At 38.4% G+C, this 24,486-nt stretch overlaps 1 protein-coding gene across 2 annotated transcripts in view; it reads left to right on the top strand.

Annotated features, from left to right (window-relative positions):
• flfl (serine/threonine-protein phosphatase 4 regulatory subunit 3 flfl) overlaps positions 1-24,486 on the top strand; it is a 426,810-nt gene that overhangs the window by 235,395 nt on the left and 166,929 nt on the right. The gene's annotated exons all lie outside the window — the stretch shown is intronic.

The following is a 24,486-nucleotide window of genomic DNA, read 5'->3' as shown; positions in this document are numbered from 1 at the left end:
GACGGAAAACCATCTTCAGGGCTGTCGACACGGGGGTTCAAACCCACTATCTCCTGAATGATAGCTCACAGCTGCGCGACCCTAACAACATGGCCAACTCGCTCAGTATCTTGCTTTTTAGTTGAAAGAGGTCTTCACTCTGCAACAAATGGATTACGTGAACCTGTGATACTGACATTTAGCTTGGTGGACCTGTACATCTGATTGCTACTCTGAGGATGCTAGATCCAAAAAAATATGCTTGCTTCTCTTAAAAAGTCTAAAAAAACTGATTTTCTGAACTATTTCTGTACAAACAGTGTGCATATTCTTTATAATATAAAATACTAGCTGACATACTCGTGCTCCGCTACGGAATTCTAAATTTTATACAGAATCCTAGGTTAGGTAGTGTAAACGTTGTGAGCAATATTGTATTAAGTTGCATAGCTCTTAACTTTGGCCTAGAAACACGACGGGGAAGTCACCAACGCCTTTTCTCATATGAAGACTGGGTTCGGGAATTTTCATTGTAATGGTAGGCCAGCTTGCCTCACGCCAGTCACAATCAGGCTGGGGAGTTTTCATTATAACAGCAGACACTCGCTCTCCGCCTGACTTTATAGATTCTCAGAAAGACTCTCTTAGTGGTTTACCCAACTGAAATGAACATGGGTCATTACAATGACGTCAGTAGGAATGGCGCGATTAAAAGCAATGCTTTCATACCAAATACTCGATCAAAATGAAAAACCACACATTTTCTCACTTTTAACGAACAGTACTATGCTGCCGAACTAACAGTCCAAAGCTACAGAGCTGGCTGGAATGACCAAGACGCAGACATCCATGATCTGTGAACAATCTTCGTCTTTTTTCCGGCGGGGGGTCGAGTGGATAGTTCCAGGGAGAAAACTATGCCCGTTTACTTATCTGTTTCCTGGGAGTACCCGATGAGTCGGAAAATCTCAATTCACTACACCGGCGGGGGAGAGAACTATCTGACGTGGAGGCAATTTTTCCTCCAAGCCAGAGAAGAAACCACATCTTCGCTGCTAATTTGGAATAAAATTAATGTAGATTTAATAAAAGTGAAGAGGAAGAAGCTTTTCTTAAGAAATGGCTCTTTTCAGGGTTGAATTTTGAGCTATTTAGTGAATTGTGGTTCTATAATTTGGAATAGGCCTAAATTGTAATTCTAGATCAGTTCATACTACTACTCCTACTACTAATTTTTTTTGTTATTTGCTTTACGTCGCTCCGACACAGATAGATCTTCTGGCGACGATGGGATAGGAAAGGGTTAGGAGTGGGAAGGAAGCGGCCGTAATCTTAATTAATGTACAGCCCCAGCATTTGCCTGGTGTGAAAATGGGAAACTACGGAAAACCATCTTCAGGGCTGCCGACAGTGGGATTCGAACCCACTATCTCCCGAATACTGGATACTGGCCGCACTTAACCGACTGCAACTATCGAGCCTCTGACTTAAGTGCGCACACTGTTCATTCAAAACAGCGCGTCAGAGTAGGTATCAAATAGCTGACATACTATGATGAACCAGTGTGTTACGTACCAGCAGTATCAGAAAATGTATGAACCAGAGGAATGGCATGTGGCATGCTAAAGAATAAAGTTATCTAACTCCTCAGCTATTTCCCGCCAATATTCAGTTAGACTGTTATACTCGGTACGCAGCAGTAATCTCATCTATCGGAGTTGAATGTCAGCATAAGAGACAAAGAACATTACAGCAAACAACGGTCAGTATAATGTTATTGTTGATCAATGTTACATGCTTTCAATATTGTAGGCCTTCACATTATTAATTGTCTTCCGGTTCTGCAATATCACTCTTATTATAGTCGGTACGGTAAAACTGAGTGGCTCAGATGGTTAAGGCGCTGGCCTTCTAACCCCAACTTGGCAGGTTCGATCCTGGCTCAGTCCGGTGGTATTTGAAGGTGCTCAAATACGACAGCCCCGTGTCGGTAGATTTACTGGCACGTAAAAGAACTCCTGTGGGACTAAATTCCGGCACCTCGGCGTCTCCGAAGACCTTAAAAAGTAGTTAGTGGGACGTAAAACAAATAACATTATTAAAAACATAAATGATCGGAAATTGTATTCTCTATAACATTTGTTATGTAGTACTTTTCCATAGGACGAACATAGGTATTTAAAAATTAAATTTTAGGTGCCTCCCCCTAAACTACCATTTCACCAGGGTGAATAAAATTGTTTATAGCTTAAACTGTAGTTTCTTATTCCACGACTCTATATACTGATTTTCATTGACTTCTGTTTACCCATTTTGTCGGGGCTCGGCGTTGATACGGACGTAGCAACAAAAATCCAAATTCATGAATATCTGTGTTATCATAGCCGATACAGTAAAAATGTATAAGACCTAAATGATCAGATATTTAATTCTATATAACTTTAGTTATGTAGTATTTATCGCTATGACTGCTAATAATATAAATATTTGAGAATTGAATTTTAGGCTTTCCCCTAAACTACCATTTCACTCGGCGTGAATAAAATGATTTATAGCCTACATTGTAGCGGCTCACTCCCCGACTTTACATACTGATTTTTATTCAATTCTCTTCAGCCGTTTTCTCGTGATGTGTGTACATACATACATACATACAGACAGACAGACAGACAGACAGATAGACAGACAGAAATTACGGAAAAGTAAAAACTGCATTTTCTTGTTACTGTGGACGTGATCGATACAGAAATACCATTCTTTTCAAATTCTGAGCATTGTACAGACAAAACTCTTTTATATATATATATATATACCATCAGGTAATAAAATGACATTGATTGGATGAAATATACAACATGAAGGTGCTTAAAAGTCATTTTTACAAAATTTAAAAGTTAGGAACTTGATGGCCAAATAATGAAATAGAAGTGAAAAAATATTAACAAATGGTTTAAGAAGTCTTTTTGTCACTGTATAATGCCTGAAAGTCTTGAGCATGGAGTGGATAAACACTGGTTGAATGTTGAATGTTGACATTTAAAAGCTGACGTAAAACATTGTTCCTCTGTTGATAATATTTAACTTGGTAGTGGCTTGTAGCATCAGTTTTCATAAGTTAAACAATAAATTATAGAGTAATAAAGCTAGTGGATCGTGTTAACGGCATTAACAGAAGTATTGTTGTGAAACCAGAAAGTTCTCAATCCAATGCGGGACCTGAAGTGTGAGAAAGAAAAAATTTTGAATTAAAATAAGTTGATGGAAAAAGAGGGCATTAGATTAAAAAAATTTAAAGTAAGGTGCTCACCTTGATGGGCCTGTTTGTACGGAACTCAGTGGAACTGAAGGCTGGAGCTTACTGGGAGCATAGCACAGTGTTTTTTTTTTTTGCTAGGGGCTTTACGTCGCGCCGACACAGATAGGTCTTATGGCGACGATGGGATAGGAAAGGCCTAGGAGTTGGAAGGAAGCGGCCGTGGCCTTAATTAAGGTACAGCCCCAGCATTTGCCTGGTGTGAAAATGGGAAACCACGGAAAACCATTTTCAGGGCTGCCGATAGTGGGATTCGAACCTACTATCTCCCGGATGCAAGCTCACAGCCGCGCGCCTCTACGCGCACGGCCAACTCGCCCGGTATAGCACAGTGTTAAGGGAGGGAGAGGGGTGGATCAGGAGGTAGGGGAAGAGGGGCGATGGAAGGGGCGGAGTCAGGAGGGCATGGTAGGGAAGGATAGCGCGATAATGTGTTGCGTAAAATCTGAAAGAACAAACTGTTTCTGGGAAGTTTGACACTATTAAGGACTGAAATGAGGACATCAAATAAGATTCTTGGCTTTTCAGAAATATCATTCAGATTCAGGTTGAAATTTTTTTTTTTTTGCTATTGGCTTTACGTCGCACCGACACAGATAGGTCTTACGACGACGATGCGATAGGAGAGGGCTAGGACTGTGAAGGAAGCGGCCGTGGCCTTAATTAAGGTATAGCCCGGCATTTGCCTGGTGTGAAAATGGGAAACCACGGAAAACCATCTTCAGGACTGCCGACAGTGGGTTTCGAACCTACTATCTCCCGAATACTGGATACTGGCCGCACTTGAGCAACTGCAGTTATCGAGCTCGGTTCAGGTTGAAATATAGAACAAATGTATATAGCAGACCTTTGTGGTGTCTAGCATGGGGCTTTTGCTCAACGTGTGTAATATTGTTAAGTCCTGATCTATTCCATTAAATTTGTGTTTATAATTGTGAATGTGCTGACCTACTGCGGAAAACCTATTGTATTTGATTGCATTAAGATGTTCTGCATATCTAATCTTCAAGTTCCCATCAGTTTGCCTGATATGAGAGCTGCAGCAGTCATTGCACCTGAATCTGTAAACACCTGACTTCGTGAAAGGGTTAGATTTGTTAATTAAGTTGGAATTGTGAAGAACATGCATATTACTATTGCTGGTGCGGAAGGCAAAAACGTTACATTTCGTGAATATTTTGGTGACACCGCAGATGTTGCGATTAAAGGTGAAAGTCGAGAATAATTAAGGTTTGGGTTTATCTTTAATTAAATTAGGATTTGAGCGATGTCTGAATTTATTAATAATATGTTCGATGAAAATTTCATTATAACTGTTAAACATAGCTATCGCAAGTATGATATTAGTTCTTTATTCAAGTCTGCTTTCGACATTGGGAGTTTGAACGCGCGATCAACTAACCTATTGTAAGTAGCACACTTGTGACAGTAGGGATGTATTGAATCTTGTTTTATTGTTATGCTGTATGGGTGGGTTTCCTGTAAATTTTGTATTTGTATGAAGAAGGGAGCCTTGTGATCGTTAAATTAAAAAGTTTATGGAACCGTTAATTTCGGATTCTATTGTAAATTTGATATGAGGGTCTACGGTGTTGAGGTTTACAAGAGTGTTCGGTGCGTCATTAGAACGTTTGTTGATGATAACAAAAGTATCATCTACAAACCTGGCCCAGAACTCGATATTGTTAAACTTTTCATAATTGTCAATAGCATTATGCTCTAGGAAATCTAAATATATTCCTGCCAAGATGCCAGAGGCCAGTGATCCCATAGCCAAGCCATTTTGTTTATAAACTACATTGTCAAATGTAAAATAATTATTATCTATTAACAGTTTCAAAACAGACATAAAATCAGAAATTTCAAGTTTGCTTAAATGACTATTGGAATTTAGATCGTTTTCAATAATAGTATAAAGCTTGCTCATTTTTATGCTCAGGTACATGTTAGTAATATCGAAAGAGTACAACGTATGGTATGGTTGCAGGTTAAATCAGTCTAGTTTCTTGATTAGTTCCGAGGTATTCTTAATGGATTTATTAGAAGCAAAAGTGAAATGTTTTTTGGGAAATTGTTGAATAAACTGAGCAAGTTTGTACAGCCTATAGTTTATTATAGGACGTATGGGGACACCGGCCTTATGGATCTTGGGTAGTGCTTTTGCAGTGGGTAAGCTAGGGTTCATATAAATAAGTCTTGACTTTTCCTTTTCAGTTAAAAGAAAAGACGTGTTCTTAAGTGTTCGAGTTTCCGCTGAATTAGTTAAGTTCGGTCCTTGTTGACGACCGAAAAAGAGCTATCTTTAAAAAAGTTTTTTTTCTTTCAATGTAATATGTTCTTTCCATAATGACGGTAGCGTTCCCCTTATCTGCCTTAGTGATAATAAGTTGATTATCCATGATTTTCTCTTTAGTTCAATGATGTTTGTTCTTTCTGGAAAATCTGTATTAGTTTTATTGGAACCGGGAGAGGTGAATATTTTATTTAGGTGTCTCTTAACATCCAGTTTTAGTTCATCTTGTAAATCTTAGGTGTGTTGGCATTTGGCCAGTTATGCTTCAGACCTTTGGAAAGTATTGTGGTTCAGAATTGTATTCTGATGAATGTAGTAGTGATAATGATTCCTAGAATCGTGAACAGATATAGTGTGAAGACAAAGGGACAGGGCTACAGAGGAATGTTACTAGTGATATTTTGAGTTGTCATAATCATGTTTATGTACTGGAAATGTGGGAAAACAATGCTGGTCCAAATCACGATTTACTTTCCAGGAGTTCAGAAAAGGATGATTTTGAATTATTTGTGGGATGGGAATTTTGTGAGCTTGTGGCAAATCAGACGAATATTCATGGCACATATTTACAAAGAAAAAACTGTCAGTTTTGATACTACTTGGCAAGACACCAACACTGATGATGTAAGGGCATATGTAGGTGTTCTAATTTATACGGGTTTGGTTCTTTTATCTGAAATTGACAGTTATTTCCTAGGCAGCTTCTGGACATCCGGTTAATAAGGCAGGCATTGACAATGGAACAGTTTAGGAGACTTGGGCAATATTGGGATTCAAAATTAGGGTGAGTACAAGTATATATACACACTGATCTCTTAGAAACAAAATGCAAACAATATTAGGCCTACATGTATATATGTATTCGTTTGACTTCTGTGCATTTATAAAGGGTGGCATTTATGCTGCTGTGTCTATTGGGGATTTAAATACCTTTGTCAGAAAACGTGGTAATTCTGGCCGGTCAGCCTGTCTTGCTGTACATTCTGATAATATGGCCTTTAAGGTTTAAACAGACCTCTGATGAGCAACTTTGATATTTCAGCTCAAAACAATGATTATATTTAACATGTTACCGTCTAAGTTTCTCTTGTAGCCTAGATACCTTCGATACTCCAGGAGCATGTCTAATAAACCAGGGGTCACTATTTTGTCTGTACTGCATAGTTAGCATTTTGTGAAACTCAGTTGCACCGAGGGAGATGGCTAAGTATTTATCTGCAGCAATCTGTAGATGACAAACATGTTACACCAACTTATGGATAAATAGTAACCTATGCAGCAAACCATTCAAGTTGAGGAGTGTTAGGTATGAGAAAGAAATGTACTAAATTTCTGGATATGTGGAATTTGTGTAAAATGTAAAGCTGACCATTACCAAATCTCGTGAAATATTTTTCCTTTAATGTGTACTGTGATATCTTGATGCTTTGGAATGTGACTCGTGGGCATTTATATACGGTCGAATCTCATTGGTATGTTCTCCGTTACCACGTTTTCGTGCTTAACTCAATGATTTTTATCGATCCCAGTCCAACATACCCTCATTAACACATTTTCCCTTCCTGTTTAAGATGATCAAAGTTTGTAACACTGTTTGGCTAAACATTTTCCCCATTATCAGTGACTAAATTAAAAATTTACTCACATCGTGGACGGTGTAAAATTCTTCCATAGTTTGTGACGGTGAAAGAAATGCCTTCTATTTCCGTTGCTCTCTCCCCCGTTAGCTCACCTACAGAGGGCAGTGTGCAGTTATTTCAGTAGATGAGTGTTGTGTTCTCTCATTCGTTCAGTGTCGTAGTAACAAAGTTCTACAATGTGTATTTTTAATTACAGGGAAAAAAGAAAGTGCTACAGGTAATCAGTTATGAAAAGCTGACATTCATTCAAAAAATGTACCCTATTCCTTGCATGAAATGTGTGGGTGTTGTTCGGAAAGTGGGCATTCCTTCACCCACAATTAACACAATACTAAGCAAGAGGAAAGAAATTGTACGTGTTCGCAAAGAACGTGCAAGTGGCAAAAGAAAATGAGTGCCTAAGGGTCAATTTCCCGTCAGCAAAGCATGTTACTGAAATGAATTAAATAAGCTTGAGCACCTAATATTCAACATGATGGAACTGATTTGAACCCAGATGGTTCATTTACCACAGCAACTAGGGTGCTCAAACTTCCAAATTTCCACTGGGTGTATTGAGAGTTTTCAGAACAGGCATAATCTAGTGTATAGATGTGTGTAAGTTGAGATAGCTAGCTTGAACTCTGAGACCATAGAAACATGTAGAGAGACTACACTGCAGTCACTTCTCGAGAACTACAGTCCAAATGATATTTTCAGTGCAGTTGAAGTGAGGTGTTTTTTTTGCCTTGGCATTTAAGTGCAATAAATGTCATTGTGGGAAGTTATGTAAAGAAAGACTGACAGTCATGTAGTGTTCCAATACTGAAAGAGGAAGAGAAAAGTTGGTTTCTCTAATGAAAGCCAAGAGCCAAAATATCCATGCAAGAACACTTCAGATCCAAAATCCTGGATAATGGCCACAGTATTCAACAATATTTACATGCTCTGGATGCCCAGATGTATGCTGAAAACCAGAAAATCAATTTGTTTGTTGACTGATGTTAGCTCATCGTACCAACGTGTCATATATTCAGAATGTGAAAGTTGTATTCTTCCTAGCAAATTGTAGAAGTTATCTGCAGCCTCTTGATCAGAGTATCAATGTGTACAGCAAAACTGCAAAGAAACTTGTTCAGAGGTGGGTGGCTTTTCTTCATTCCACTGTGAGGAATACAAGCATGTTGGATACAAGACATTTAGTAAAATCTGCTTAGTATTGTACCATTTCACTCTCCTAAGATTATAATTCAGTGAAGTTAAGATGGTTGCAGTTGCCGATATCAAATTTAAACATAACGCCTAAACTCAATAATTCATATCAAGGAGATATGATCTAGCGCGGGATCGGAATAGTAAAGATCAACATGGCAGTGGCTGAGGCAAAACAAGACTCAGAATTGTTGAACACTGTACTATTGCAAAATGATAAATGAACAAGCGATCTTCAAGAGCGGACATGCTAATTCGAAGAGTCTAGAAACACATATATAAATTCAAGATTTAGAAGGAAATCAGTAGAATAAAGATTTGCAACGTCAGAAGTAGCTAAAGAACATATAATTACAACAGCAGTAATTGAATCTACGAAATAAGAAAAGTATAAAGGAAATTCATATACTGAAGTTCCATCATGACGAAGACTAGGCCTTGACTCAATTAGAAAGAATGGAATTCAATATAACGCGGCAATAGCTAACTTAACTTCTGAAACAGTAAATACGATATATAAAGCTGAAATAAGGGTAGACATACTGGTGATCTGCAAACGTTATTACGATTAAATTCAAGATAAAAGAATTATCAATGAAACTGTAATGTTAGAAGGCTTTGAATTCAACGTAATGTCACAACTAACTTCATATATATATCTTTGTATCCCAATTGCGCAAGATCTGGCTGCCATGCAATTCTAAGAAGACTATGATGAGATTGTCCGGAGGAGGATAAGCTGAGATGACGGCAACGAAGGACCACATATCCCAGAGCATCCTGATGACCAGCGGCAGAATGTGAACGCCAAACCACAGCCGCAGATGTCGAGGCAGACATAATCCAGTTCCGGAGCTGAAGGGAAAAGATAAGTTTTTCATTGAAGTAAGGTAAATAAGTCTTATAAATTCCAAAGTAGTCATCTTATTTGTTTCTGAATAGATGTTAATCGTTATTATCTTCGAGATGATTCAATTATGTTAGATTCTTGTGAAATAATTTTACATTTCTGTCAAAATACATGTATATAGGTAGTCATCTTGAAGATATAACCAATCCTAGGTAGGGAGTGTGAAGTGAATTATACATTAATGCCATTGCTATGAAATCAATGAATATTGGAAGTTTATACTATGTGAATTGTGAAGTGTATATCGGTAGAATATTTAAGGTTATATGTGAAGTGATGATTGATATTTTGGAATATGAAAGTTAGATAGTGCCATAGGAAATCAGAGTAGGATAATATATGGATATGAGAATAATTCGTAGTCATGATGAGAATAGATATGTAGAGATTTAATCAATGAAATGAATGAAATGAAAATGGAATGTCGTATAGCTTTTAGTGCCAGGAGTGTCCGAGGACATGTTCGACTCGCCAAGTGCAGGTCTTTTGATTTGACTCCCATAGGCAACCTGCATGTCGTGATGAGGATGAAATGATGATGAAGACAACACATATACCCAGCCCCCATGCCAGCGAAATTAACCAATGATTGTTAAAATTCCCGACCCTGCCGGGAATCGAACCCGGGACTCCTGTGACCAAAGGCCAGCACGCTAACCATTTAGCCATGGAGCCGGACAATGAAATGAATAATTGAGAATGAAATCATTTTAAGCATCAAGATGAGGTACATATGAGAATTATTGGAAAGAAATGGAAGAGAGATGATATATGAGAAGAAAGTGATATTGGTAAGGTTATATGGGTATAATGAAGGATAGAAAGATGGAATATATGTTGCTACGTTGATAAACAAGAAAATTGTTTTTTGAAGAGAAAGATGAGGATATATATCTGCAATCCAGGATCATTTATGTTCGTGATACCATGTTGATATTTCATTGACAAGAAATCCATATCCTACGATGGTGACAACATGTTGAGGTAGTTTATAATGAGTTATGGCATAAGAAGATCATCGCAATGAATCTTGCTAGGAAGTGTTGAGTAGTAATTTGATGAATTTCAACCTAGTATCTCTATCATAAAGTTGTATTTTCATTAAAAATGAGCATAGCATACAGTGTGTCACATGCATAGGCATTATTATTTCCTTATAAATAATTCCAGGTGGTTAGATAATTACTAGAATCTTCATGAAAGATATCCCTTTCATATTTTAAATAAACGAGACAAGGTAATGTGTTAGAATCAATCAATCAGTCAATCAATCAATCAATCAATACTGATCTGCATTTAGGGCAGTCGCCCAGGTGGCAGATTCCCTATCTGTTGTTTTCCTAGCCTTTTCCTAAATGATTTCAAAGAAATTGGAAATTTATTGAACATCTCCCTTGGTAAGTTATTCCAATCCCTAACTCCCCTTCCTGTAAATGAATATTTGCCCCAGTTTGTCCTCTTGAATTCCAACTTTATCTTCATATTGTGATCTTTCCTACTTTTATAAACGCCATTCAAACTTATTCGTCTACTAATGTCATTCCATGCCATCTCTCCGCTGACAGCTCGGAACATACCACTTAGTCGAGCAGCTCTTCTTCTTTCTCACAGTTCTTCCCAACCCAAACATTGCAACATTTTTGTAACGCTACTATTTGTCGGAAATCACCCAGAACAAATCGAGCTGCTTTCATTTGGATATTTTCCAGTTCTTGAATCAGGTAATTCTGGTGAGGGTCCCATACACTGGAACCATACTCTAGTTGGGGTCTTACCAGAGACTTCTATGCCCTCTCCTTTCTCCTTTACATCCTTACTACAACCCCTACACACCCTCATAACCATGTGCAGAGATCTGTACCCTTTATTTACAATCCCATTTATGTGATTACCCCAATGAAGATCTTTCCTTATATTAACACCTAGATACTTACAATGGTCCCCAAAAGGAACTTTCACCCCATCAACGCAGTAATTAAAACTGAGAGACTTTTCCTATTTGTGAAACTCACAACCTGACTTTTAATCCCGTTCATCAACATACCATTGCCTGCTGTCCATCTCGCAACATTTTCGAGGTCACGTTGCAGTTGCTCACGATCTTGTAACTTATTTATCACTCTATAGAGAATAACATCATCCGCAAAAAGCCTTGCCTCCGATTCCACTCCTTTACTCATATCATTTATATATATAAGAAAACATAAAGGTCCGATAATTCTGCCTTGAGGAATTCCCCTCTTAATTATTACAGGGTCAGATAAAGCTTCACCTACTCTAATTCTCTGAGATCTATTTTCTAGAAATATAGCAACCCATTCTGTCACTCTTTTGTCTAGTCCAATTGCGCTCATTTTTGCCAGTAGTCTCCCATGATCCACCCTGTCAAATGCTTTAGACAGGTCAATCGCGATACAGCCCATTTGACCTCCAGAATCCAAGATATCTGCTATATCTTGCTGGAATCCTACAAGTTGAGCTTCAGTGGAATAACCTTTCCTAAAACCGAATTGCCTTCTATCGAACCAGTTATTAATTTCACAAACATGTCTAATATAATCAGAAAGAATGTCTTCCCAAAGCTTTCAGACACTCGTGCGAGAATATGTTTCATTAGTTATATTTAATGGTCAAATTGAATCGAAGATTAATGCGTTGAATGATATATATATATATATTGTTAAATGATGATAGAAGTTAAGATGAATATTAGCATATGTTTTGCTAACCAGGTATACTGTACTTATCTTTTTCCTGACGCGTATAAATAATTTGATAATCCTACAACAAACAAAGCCCAACTCTCATCCTAAGTTATCACGTGAAGAAAAATGAAATATGATGCTGATAAAGAATATATATATTTTCCTGCTATTCGGTTTTTTAAGTCGCACCGACACAGATAGGTCTTATAGCGACGATGTGACAGGAAAGGCCTAGGAATGGGAAGGAAGTGGCCGTGGGCTTAATTAAGGTACAGCCCCAGCATTTGCCTGGTGTGAAAATGGGAAACCACGGAAAACCAATTTCAGGGCTACCGACAGTAGGGTTTGAACCCACTGTCTCCCGGATGCGAGTTCACAGCTGCGCATTCCTAACCGCATGGCCAACTCGCCTGGTGCTGATAAAGAATAAACAGGTTAACATTATCCTATACTCTCCAAGTTGATTTGTAATTAATTTAAAGAGACTTCAACTTTCATTTATGTACATTTTCATAATTTGATGATGTGAAGATGATACACGAGTTCATTTTGAATTTGAATAATTTTTATTGTACATAATTAACGTATTTTGATCAACATTCATTTTTACTAGATCGAAACAGATTTAATGAATTTAATATGAGATAATTATTTTCCTTCGATTTCATTTTCTTTTCTCAATTTTAAGACTGAATAAGTGATTATGATTAAGATATATTGGAATTCCTATTCATCAATTAGCTTAAGCATTTTGAATATATTTAGACTTAAGGAGCAATATAAATTATATTCTTACAGAAACCAACGATTCATAGGATGGAGATGTCCATCATTACTACTGGCAGGTAATGCACTCGTCGAAAATCTCTTCTCATCTTTCTTGGAACTCGCGTTAGAAATGTTAATCGTCACACCCTGAGAGTACGCTGGCCTGGATTTCTTTCGCGACCCACCCTGGACGCAGGAAAGGCGCAGTATTCAGTTCCTAAAAACTTTGTAAATAGCTGTTTCAATGAAGCCAGTGTTAGCCATCTTGCTGTCTATGATGATCAGTTCCTAGAAACTTCGAAAGTAGCTGTTTCATTGAAGTCAGTGTTAGCCATTTTGTTGTCTATGATGTCACACCCACAAGAGAAACATACTTGTGGCAGACGATTAGCTTGAGGTATTCGGGACAAGAAGACAACATAACCTTTGCCGACTACACAGACTGTTTTGTAAAGGAGGAAGCCATTCTTTTTCAGTGCCAACTTAGTTAATGTAACTTTTACTTCTTCAGAATGGCTTCCTTCTTTACAAATTATTCAGCCAGTCATGTAAATTATGAAGCCACAATACTCAATTTACTTAAAATCAAAATCATAAACATTGACAAATCCATTGTATGTAATAAGAAATTAAAGCTTATCCCCAATTATGTACCAATAATAACTTTCCACATCAGCTAAAATTTCAACATTCCAAACACAGTTGATATGGATAAAGAACAAAATAAAATTAGCATATATAACAAACAGGACTTTCTTTTTTGCTGGTGGCTTTACGTCACACCGACACAGATAGGTCATATGGTGATGATGGGGTAGGAAATACCTAGGAGTTGGAAGCGGCTGTGGCCTTAATTAGGGTACAGCCCCAGCATTTGTCTGGTGTGAAAATGGGAAACCATGGAAAACCATCTTCAGGGCTGCTGACAGTGGGATTCAAACCCGCCATCATCCGGATGCAAGCTTACCGCCGCGCCCCTAACTGCAGGGCGAAATCGCCTGGTGAACAAGAAATTTATGAGCAAATGTTACGCATTCACATCAGCCTAAGCAACTTTCAGCACCGCACTCCGTGGTCACCCTCCACTGATAATTTACATGAATACTTCAATGAAGAGAGCCTCCGTGGCTCAGGCGGCAGCGCGTCTGCCTCTCACCGCTGGATACCGTGGTTCAGATCTTGGTCCCTCCATGTGAGATTTGTGCTGGACAAAGCGGAGGCGGTACAGGTTTTTCTCCGAGTACTCCGGTTTTTCCTGTCATCTTTCATTCCAGCAACACTCTCCATTATCATTTCATAGCATTTATCAGTCATATAACACCTTGGGAGCGGCGACCCCATTGTAATAATAGTCTATATCTGGTTCACTCATTCCATCCCTGCCGTGGTCAGTGACTGGAAAGCAGGTTGTAGGTTTTCATTTCACTTCAGTGAGGATGCAGTCAAAAGACAAACTATTATTGACAACAAAATCAGTAACCTAAACAATTAACAAACCTGGTGAGAAAATAACCACCATGGCAAACTCATTGAATTACATCTGAGAGTAACCAACAGATTTAGCATAACCTTTTGGTATAAGGAAATAAATCTGCTAAAGATAAAGGTTTCATGTTCAACCACCATGAACTTCACAGTAAAATGAACATAAAATAACCAATAACTGATGCAGAAATTGCCTGCAAAAACATAACCATAAAACAAAGAGAAATAAAAATTGTAGTCACCTGCGAAACCCCCCCAAAAATAGACAAGAACATTCCATAAAACAGCCAAATTTCAAAAATCAAAACTCAGTATTAAAAACAACCTAATTGTTACAAAAGCATATAAAGGGAACACAATAGTCATAATAAAAAATAAATTTAAAAAATTCATTAACAGCAATGGAATACCTTATTGTTACAAAGTAGGAAAGAGAAAAACTAGCTATCATAAATCCCAACCTCCTGACACCAAGAGCCTTCCCAAAATCCACAAAAGACTCTCATCCCATCAGACAAATAGTAAATTACAAAGATGTGCCAAGCTCCAATATAAGCAAACTACTCAGCCAATTGCTGAAAGAAACATTTTCAATCAAATATGATTGGTTGTTTAAAAACACCCTGGAACTATCTAAAGACTGAGCAAGTTGGCCATGCGGTTAGGGTCACATAGCGCTGAGCTTGCATTTGGGTGGTAGTGGGTTCGAACCCCACTCACTATTCGTAGCCCAGAAGATGGTTTTCCATGGTTTCCCATTTTCACACCAGGTAAATGCTGGAGCTGTACCTTAAGGCCATAGACTCTTCCTTCCCAATCCTACCCCTTTCTCATTCTTGCTTCGCCGAAACCTTTAATGAGTTAGTGCAACATTAAACCAGTAGAGGAAGAAAAAAACTGAGCTCAAGAATGATACCAGTAAGTGCACTAATATACCAATAGTAGAATCATTTAAAATTATTGAAAACCATCTTAAGAAACAAATGAACAACCTCAAACCAAAACCGTTTTGCATTTGATGACAAACTCTGTTTTCAAAAGGAAGGTTTAACCATTAGCTCACCATTATTAGGAATACAATAATAGTGAACCTATTCTTACATAACACTGAAAACAGTTTCTAACCAACCATCTTAAGGGATTCTATACTGGTGGGGTAATATGTGTATGTGACAATGGCATCACAAATGCACACCACTTATTAGATACTCTGAATTCCTTACACATATCAATAAAATTCACAATGGAATCAGAAACTAATAAGATCAGTATTTTAGATATCGCAATCGATAGAAATGATGATAATCTGTTATATAAAATATACAGGAAACCCACTCATACAGTATTTCACACACAATAGACAATGAATCCAACCATCTGAACATGCATTATTTTGCAGCGATTGGGCCGAGGTGGTAAATGCAGGCTTGGTTCACCCAATAGGATGTGGGTTTATTCTCCGCCAGAACGTCCAGAAATTCAAAAAACAAGATTTCTACTTCTGGAGATGAACTTGACCATAAGGTTCACTCAGCATACAGCAAAAATGAGTACCAGCTGAATTCCTGGTTGCAAAGTGGGAAGCCTTTGCTGGCCATGTGGTATAGGGGTAGCGTGCCTGTCTCTTACCTGGATGCCTGGGGTTCGATTCCTGGCCAAGTCAGGGATTTTTACCTGGACCTGAGGGCTGGTTCGAGGTCCACTCAGCCTACGGGATTAGAATTGAGGAGCTATCTGATGGTAAGATAGCGGCCCCAGTCTAGAAAGCCAAGAATACCGGCAGAGAGGATTCGTTGTGCTGATCACACGGCATCTCATAATCTGCAGGCCTTCGGGCTGAGCAGAGGTTGCTTGGTAGGCCAAGGCCCTTCAAGGGCATTAGTGCCATGTGTTGTAAGTGTTTTAAGTGGAAGCCTTTTCCCCTCCCAGGGCCTTCACGGCTTTAACGGTGATGACTGCTTTTTTTGAATACAGTGATATGCAGAGTAATGTACCATACCAATGAAAATCAGTTTGAACAAATTGCAAAAGGAAACCACCACCCACCTGACACAGTAAATAGACTATGAAGGAAACGAAAAGAAAACCACACCTCAAAACAACAAATACAGAGTCCCCTATTTCATGAACAAGAACACATACATGATAAGCTGAGGTTTACAAAAAGTAGGGTTCGGAACGAACATCATGGTACAAAGATAAAAAAACAAAAACAAACCAGAAAACCCCACCTTTTCAAGAACCGAACTGCAATTCAGGAAGTGTGGGCCAAACAAAATGGAATTTCCACATAAGGTACAAAGAACACAACAATGCAATTGGATTCAATCAGCATTCAGTCTTTGGAGAGCACATATACAACAGCTCCCACCATTTTGCAGACATCAACACAGACCTAAGAATTGTACATCTGTAGAATAAAAGCTAATTATGAAACACATCTAAAAAAAAAAAAAAACTTCAGTTATCACTCAGACCTGAAAAATCCCCCCCCCCCCCCTTTCCCCTTTGCACCACTAAATTAATTTAAATTTCAGTTAATATTTCACACTACTTTTCTTTAGCTCGTAATTAATCCCACTTTAGGTTACTATGATGCAAGTATGTTTGGAAAAATGAAATGGTCGTATGGCTTTTAGTGCCGGGATGTGTCAGAGGACTTTGGCTCGCCAGGTTCAAGTCTTTCAATTTGACGCACGCAGGTGACCTGCACATCATGATGAGGAAGAAATGATGATGAAGACGACTCATACACCCAGTCCCATACCAGGGGCATTAACCAATTATGGTTAAAATTTCCGAACCTGCCGGGAATTGAACCCAGGACCCCTGTAACCATAGGCCGCTACACTAACCATTTAGCCATGGTGCCAGACGGTATGTCTGGAGTGTGGTTTAGATTATACCTGTTAGTATTCTATTCTTTGAATTTAGACCGTGGCCTGGCAAATAGGACCATTTTGTGAGTATTAATTTATTATACAACCCTTAGCACTCCATTTCATTCTGAATACACTTGTATCTCCAGCTCCACTTAAAAATCTGCTTACAGAGGGGTAAGTGACTGAACAAATATATGGGCAGCATTTATAAAAATCAAATAAAACAAATACAAAATAAATATAATACAATACAATACTCAGGTGCGATATTCAGCATTTTAACCCTGAAATTATCTCTGATAGTCGCATTTTGATCCTTGAGTAGTTCTTGCGAATTTTAAACTTTAATGGCAATTTTCATTTATGTTTCTGCATAGTAATAACCTATCATAAATAGGATATGTCTACGTATTGTAGTATCTTATTAGAAATTAGCGTATTCTATTATTGTAAAATAGTTGTGTAGTAGAAGTATCTCTAGAAACTCATTTTTTTTGTGTGTGAACAGAATAAGATATTTTAATTTTCCTTTCATTATTCCATAAAGAATGGCTAAGGAGTGCAAGTGTAGGTACTGTAGGTGTGGCCAGGCATTAAGGAGTATGAGGGAGGAATTGGAGAGTTTGAGGGAGATAATTAGGATTTTCTCAGAGGACAGGAGACAGTAGGTGTAAAAGAGGGATGGGAAGGAAAGGGGGGGAATTGTTGAAGACAGGCGCCCTAATGTTTTAAGGGGAAGGACATTGCAGGCTAAGGGCTCTATTCAGGATCAGAATTCAGGACACGTGTCTGTGAGAAATTGGTACGAGTCACTGCAGGTAGAAGAGGGAAGATGAGGAACAGGGAACTGTTGCTGAGAATTGTGGAAGTAAGAGGAGAGCAAAAGGTAGGAAAGGTAAATGTAGAGTAGAGGATAGGAAAGACAGGTGGAACAGGGTCATGGAAGGGAGAAAATGGAAGAGGAAGTAGCTTCTGCAGCCATCAGTAAAGATGGTGCTGACCAGGAGGGGAGGGGATCAAATAAGGTGGGTAGAGTTGAGGCTCTGGTCATGGGTGATTTTATTGCTAGACAGGTGGGGAAAGTGTGTGGAGGAAAGGGAACCAGGGTAGAGTTTTATCCAGGAATTAGCTTAAGGCAGATGTTGAGGATAGTAGAAGAGGGGCAGGAGGGAAAAGAGAAGGTGGTAGTGTTTCACATTGGTACAAACAACGTAAGGCAAGCAGGTATAAGTACAGTGAAACCTCGATTCTCCGTTTTTGGAGGGACCACGGTAAAGAAACGTACAACACGGGAAAACAGAAAATCCGGAAATGAATGAACCATCAACTATTTGGCTAAACAGCACAAAAATGAAATATGTGTACTTATAATCTTACAAACACCTGTAAACCAAACCAAACTACAGCCCCAATGGCCTTCCGCCTACCATGCGACTGCTGCAGATTACGAGGTAATGCATGGTCAATGTGACTAATCGTCTCGGCCGTTATTCCTGGCTCTCTAGACCAGGGTCGCCATCTCACCATCTAATAGCTCCTTATTGAAAGGTAATCTTGGAATGAGTGAACCTGGAACCAGCCCTCACATCCAGGTAAAAATGCCTGACCTGGCCAGGATTCGAACCCGGGCCCTCCGGTTGAGAGGCAGGCAAGTTAGACCGCGGGGCCAACTTCAAACATTAATTACCGGTACGCGACTTAAAAATATTGAAACTTTACATTCACTTTTACTGGGAAAATTTCATCAGTTTCTTCTGAAAACTTTCAGTTCAGCAACTTTGATCAGCCAAACTCTTTGAAAAATCTAACACCTGTAACGCCAAGCCAAACAACAATCGACCACAAGTAGCTTTTAATTCTCAAATCTAAGAAAATAAAGCATATTAGATACAAAAGCACCCAACATGATGGCGAAATCCCTTTTTTTTTTTTAAATCTTCCATTATAATTTAGGCACCGGTATACTGTTCGAATTAGTAGTCAGTTTAAGGAAATCTTGTACCGCGTAAATTCGGCCTACATCGACTTTTAAAGGTTATGTTGAACTCGAGAATATGGTTTCGAATGTGAGTATCGATTTGCAAGTTATCGAATGCATTATATTCAATTCTGCCAGTCACTAATCACAATCAAATTGGTAAGAGAAAAAATATCATTAACACTTCCGAAATTACGGTTATTCGCGAACTTGACTCAGCTGAAAAGCACGCTCGCTGCACAAGTCGGTGGGTACGATTGCGAAATGATACAAAGTTATTTTAAATGTAACGCAAAAATACAGACTCAAGTTTTTATACCATTGTAGCACAAATATGTCCCATGACTTTATGTACAGTATGTAATAAAGTTCTGGTCTCGATAACATAATCGTATATGATATTAAAATACTAAATTTGTGTTACTTAAGGAGGAGCAGTTTCGATTCTGCCTGAAAACCTAGTGACTACACAGTGCCCTGAGTTAAGTGCCGAGAACCTGTTCGGCGATACACTCGAAAAAAATTTAAAAAAAAATAAACATGTAACCCTGGACATAATGTAGACGTTTTGCAAGTACGAATATTTGACGAAATTCGTTCCGTATTTAAGTAGAGCTGCCGAAATGAGCTCTATCTCCTTCCAATTGTTGTGGACACACTCTGCTTTATGATTTCCGAGGATTCTCTAAACAATACCACCCGAATGCGATGCTAACTAAGATGGTCCCGTATGCAAGTTCACCGCCAATCGCTTTTCTAGAACGTTACAGTAAGCTACTTCCTCAAATTACTGCAAAGACGGGACGTTAACACCCAAATCTGTAAGTGTGCCGTAGCCGTCCCTTTGTGAGATACGGTTTCTTGAAAAATGCGTGATGGGACTGAAATTTCTGGACGGTTGATCCGGGAAATCGTTTCTTCGAGGAACGGATAATGCAGGATTTTTACAAAGTGATTTAATTAGGATGCTCGCGGGACCACGTAATTTGAACGAATAATATGATAAAACGTAGTTTCCGGGAAACGTATAATCGAGGTTCTACTGTACCAACATAGTTGGGGATGTGTGCGATGTGGTAAATGCAGCACGGATGAATTTTAAGGAAGCGGAGAATGTTATCAATGGAATACTCTGTAATAGGGATACTGACTGGATTGTGATTGGGGTTTTAAATGAGACTATGGAGTGGGTATGTGGGGAAACTGGGAATAGGATTTCTAGATCCTAATGGCTGGATAGGAGGTAGGGATCTGCACTCAGATGGCCTTCACCTAAACTGTAGTGGTATGTGTAAGTTAGGAAATTTGTTTAGAAGGGTTATAGGGAGGTGCATTCAGGGAAACTGGTTGGTCTAGGGCAGGGATGGCGAACCTTTTCCAGCTAGTGTGCCATTTTAGGTCTGGATTATTATTCTCAGCTGTTTCCTGTGCCACTTGTTATTTTCGTTTGTAATGGATACAACCCCCGCCCCTACTCACCACCGCCACCACTGACTTCCATCCCTAATTCCAAATTGTGTTTCATAATATGATATTACATATATATATATATTGTAAAACACAAAATACATGTGATTGCATGTTTCAAGGTCGTATTTTGCGAATACCGCAAAAATACTTAGTAGCTTTGTCATTTATGTTAGGTTCATAACTTGTCTTCATAACGTTCACTGTAGAAAATATCTGCTTGCAGGCGTATGAAGACCCAAACAAATGAAGTAGCGCTGTAGCGAGTTTCTTCATGGCCGAAAACTTTTGTGGGAGACGGTTCTACTATTCAAGTATTAAGTTCTCTGGCTTCTCGGGAGAGTATTCACCATTAACAGCACACTCGATTTTCACTAATGCTTCATGAAGTTGTATGAACTTTTCACCCATACATGCTTTCTTAAAATTCAGTCAACTCCATTTCTAAACTGCCCATATCTAAACACTCAAGAAAGAAAAAAAGAGGACTCCTTTGTGCAATATGAGGTTTTGAAATAAAGTGCGATACTTCTCCATATCTCGAAATTGGGATAATTTCTTGGCAACTATTTCTCTTACAAAATTCACAACAATAAACAGTTACTCGCTAGGAATAATTACGCGATGATGGCAACCACACACAAGCCAAACTTCACTAATTCACTGATATGGGTAAGCGAATGGCTCGTCGGCTGCATCTGACATTTATTTCACTTGACTTCCGGACCTATGGGTGTTGTAGTGTTGCCATAATGCACTTTCTAATGGAACTAGAATTTAGATATTCGGTATTTATTTCTTAAACCTGAAACACTATAACTATATATAACTATACGATGCATGAGATATGTATAGTCTATAGTACAAAACGTATATAAAAATTTTAATATGTGCATGTGGTGTCCCACCGAAATCGTGTTCGCGTGTCACCTAATGACACGCGTGGCATAGGTTCGCCATCCCTGGTCTAGGGAGTGGTGATAAGGGTACAGGGTTCTGGAGGTCAAGTAAGCATGACATAAAATTGTTAGTGATGAACTGTAGGAGTATTGTAAAGAATGGAACAGAATTAAATAATTTAATAGATATAATCTTACCTGATATTGTAATAGAAGTTGAATAATGGCTGAGAAATGATATAATGGATGCAGAAATTTTCTCACAGAACTGGAGTGTGTATCTTAGAGAAAGGATAGGAATGGTATGAGGGGTCAGTATTCATTCTGGAGAAAGAAGAATTTGTAAGCTTCAAAAAAGTTAGAGATGACAAACATGAAATTCTAGTTACTTCTAGATAATAGGTAACTTGATGTCTTTGGCGGGTATAGACTGGTAAAGGGCAGTGCTGACGCTGATTTGGAATTATTTGATAAGATAATCAGCTATGTGAGAAACTGTACGGAAAGGAACGTGATTGTAGCGGGCGATTTCAATTTACCATATGTCACTTGGGAAGGTAATGCGATAGACATAAAGCATGACGAACAAATGGCAGGTCAATTAATATGGGAAGGACAGCTGATAATAGTAAGAAATAATAATATATCAATATATATCAAGTAAATGATATTACATCAGTCTTGATACTAGTTTCAGCCAGCTTGTGGCCATCTTCAACCAAATAAAAATTAAACAGATTATGCGAAAACTAAAACATGTGTACGATACAAGGACAATGTTGCAGGAATGATTGATTGTAACATTAAAATACACGTTGTTGTTTGAGTCATCAGTCCATAGACTGGTTTGATGAAGCTATCCATGCCACCCTATCCTATGCTAAACTTTTCATTTCTATGTAACTATTGCATCCTGCATCTGCTCTAATCTGCTTGCCATATTCATACCTTGGTCTACCCCTACTGTTCTTACCACCTACACTTCCTTAAAAAACCAACTGAACAAGTCCTGGGTATCTTAAGATGTGTCCTATCATTCTTTCTCTTCTTCTCATCAAATTTAGCCAAATTGATCTCTCGCCAATTAGATTCAGTATCTCCTCATTCGTGATTGGATCTATCCATCTCACCTTCAGCAATCTTCTGTAACATCACATTTTAAAAGCTTCTATTCTCTTTCTTTCTGAGCTAGTTATCGTCCATGTTTCACTTCCATATAATGCCACGCTCCAGATGAAAGTCTTCAAAAATATCTTTCTAATTCCTATATCAATGTTTGAAGTGAGAAAATTCCTTTTCTTAAGAAAGCTCTTCCTTGCTTGCGCTAGTCTGCATTTTATGTCCTCCTTACTTCTGCCATCGTTAGTTATTTTACTATCCAAGTAACAATATTCATCTACTTTAAGGCCTCATTTCCTAATCTAATATATCCTGCATCACCTGCCTTCATTCGACTGCACTCCATTACTTTCATTTTGGACTTATTTATTTTCATCTTGTACTCCCTACCCAAGACTTCGTCCATACCATTTAGCAGCTTCTCAAGATCTTCTGCAGGCTCAGATAAAATAACAGTATTGTCAGCAAATCTCAAAGTTGATGTAGATGTTGATTCCCATAGGGAATCAGAAATAATTGTTCCAAATGAGTAAATTTATAATACCAATATATTGGTATTATTAAAAATCTCAAAGTTTTAATTTCCTCTCCTTGGATTGTGGTTCCCTTTCCAAATCACTCTTTCATTTCCTTTACTGCCTGTTCTATGTAAACATTGAAAAGGAAAGCCTTGCCTCACTCCTGTCTGGATTACTGCCTCTTTTTCAAAGCCCTCGATTCTTATCACGGCAGACTGATTTTTATTCAGAATGTAGATAATTCTCCGTTCTCGGTGTCTGATTCCATTCACGTTCAGAATCTTAAATAGCTTGGTCCAATCAGTATTATTGAATGCCTTTTCTAGATGTACAAATGCGATGTACGTGGGCTTGTCCTCCTTAATTCGATCCTGTAAGATCAGACATAAAGTGAGGATTGCTTCACGTGATCCTGCATTTCTTCTGAAGCCAAATTGATCTTTTCCCAACCCATCTTCAGCTTTTCTTTCCATTCCTCTGTAAATAATATGTGTTAAAATTTTGCAGGCATGAGATACTAATCTAATGGTGCGGTAGTTATCACACTTGTTAGCACCAGCTTTCTTGGGAAGGCTTTCTTGGGAATAGGTATAACATCATTCTGCCAAAAAAAACAGATGGCACTTCTCCTGTCTCACACATCTTGCACACTAAATGGAATAACCTTGCCATGCTGGTTTCTCCTAAGGCAGTCAGTAATTCAGAGGGAATGTCATCAATTCCAAATGCCTTTTTCCTATGTAGGTGTCTCATAGCTCTGTAATCTCTGACCTCAAAATTGGGTCTCCCATTTCATCAGCATCAACTGCCTCTTCTTGTTCCAGAACCCTTTCATCTACTTCTTTACCTTGTTACAACTGTTGGATATATTCCTGCCATCTTTCTGCTTCGTGTTTTTTCCCTAGAAGTGGGTCTTAATAATCATACACCTAGCTTTTTTTTTTTTAAGGTTTCCTTGATTTTCCTGTATGCAGCATCTAGCTTTCCTAGGATCATACAACTTTTGACATCCTTGCACTTCTCCTTCAGCCATTCTTCCTTAGCTACCTTGCACTTCTTATCCACTTCATTCTTTAATCACCTGTATTCTTTTCTGCCCTCTTCATTTGTAGCATTCTTGTATTTTTGTTGTTCATCAATCAGGTGTAGTATATGAGTTATCCACTGATTCTTAGTTGATCTTTTCTTCCTTTCTAACATTTCTTCAGCAGCCTTACTGACTTCATTTTTCATGACTAACCACTCTTCTTCTATTTTGTTTCCTTCAGTCTTTTCATTTAGTCCTTGCACAACATTCTCCTCCTTGAAACAATCCCTCACACTCTTTTCTTTCAACTTG

Source organism: Anabrus simplex, chromosome 2, assembly GCF_040414725.1.
Source record: "Anabrus simplex isolate iqAnaSimp1 chromosome 2, ASM4041472v1, whole genome shotgun sequence".
In the NCBI taxonomy this organism is placed as follows: domain Eukaryota; kingdom Metazoa; phylum Arthropoda; class Insecta; order Orthoptera; family Tettigoniidae; genus Anabrus; species Anabrus simplex.
This window is presented reverse-complemented; position numbering and strand designations above follow the sequence as displayed.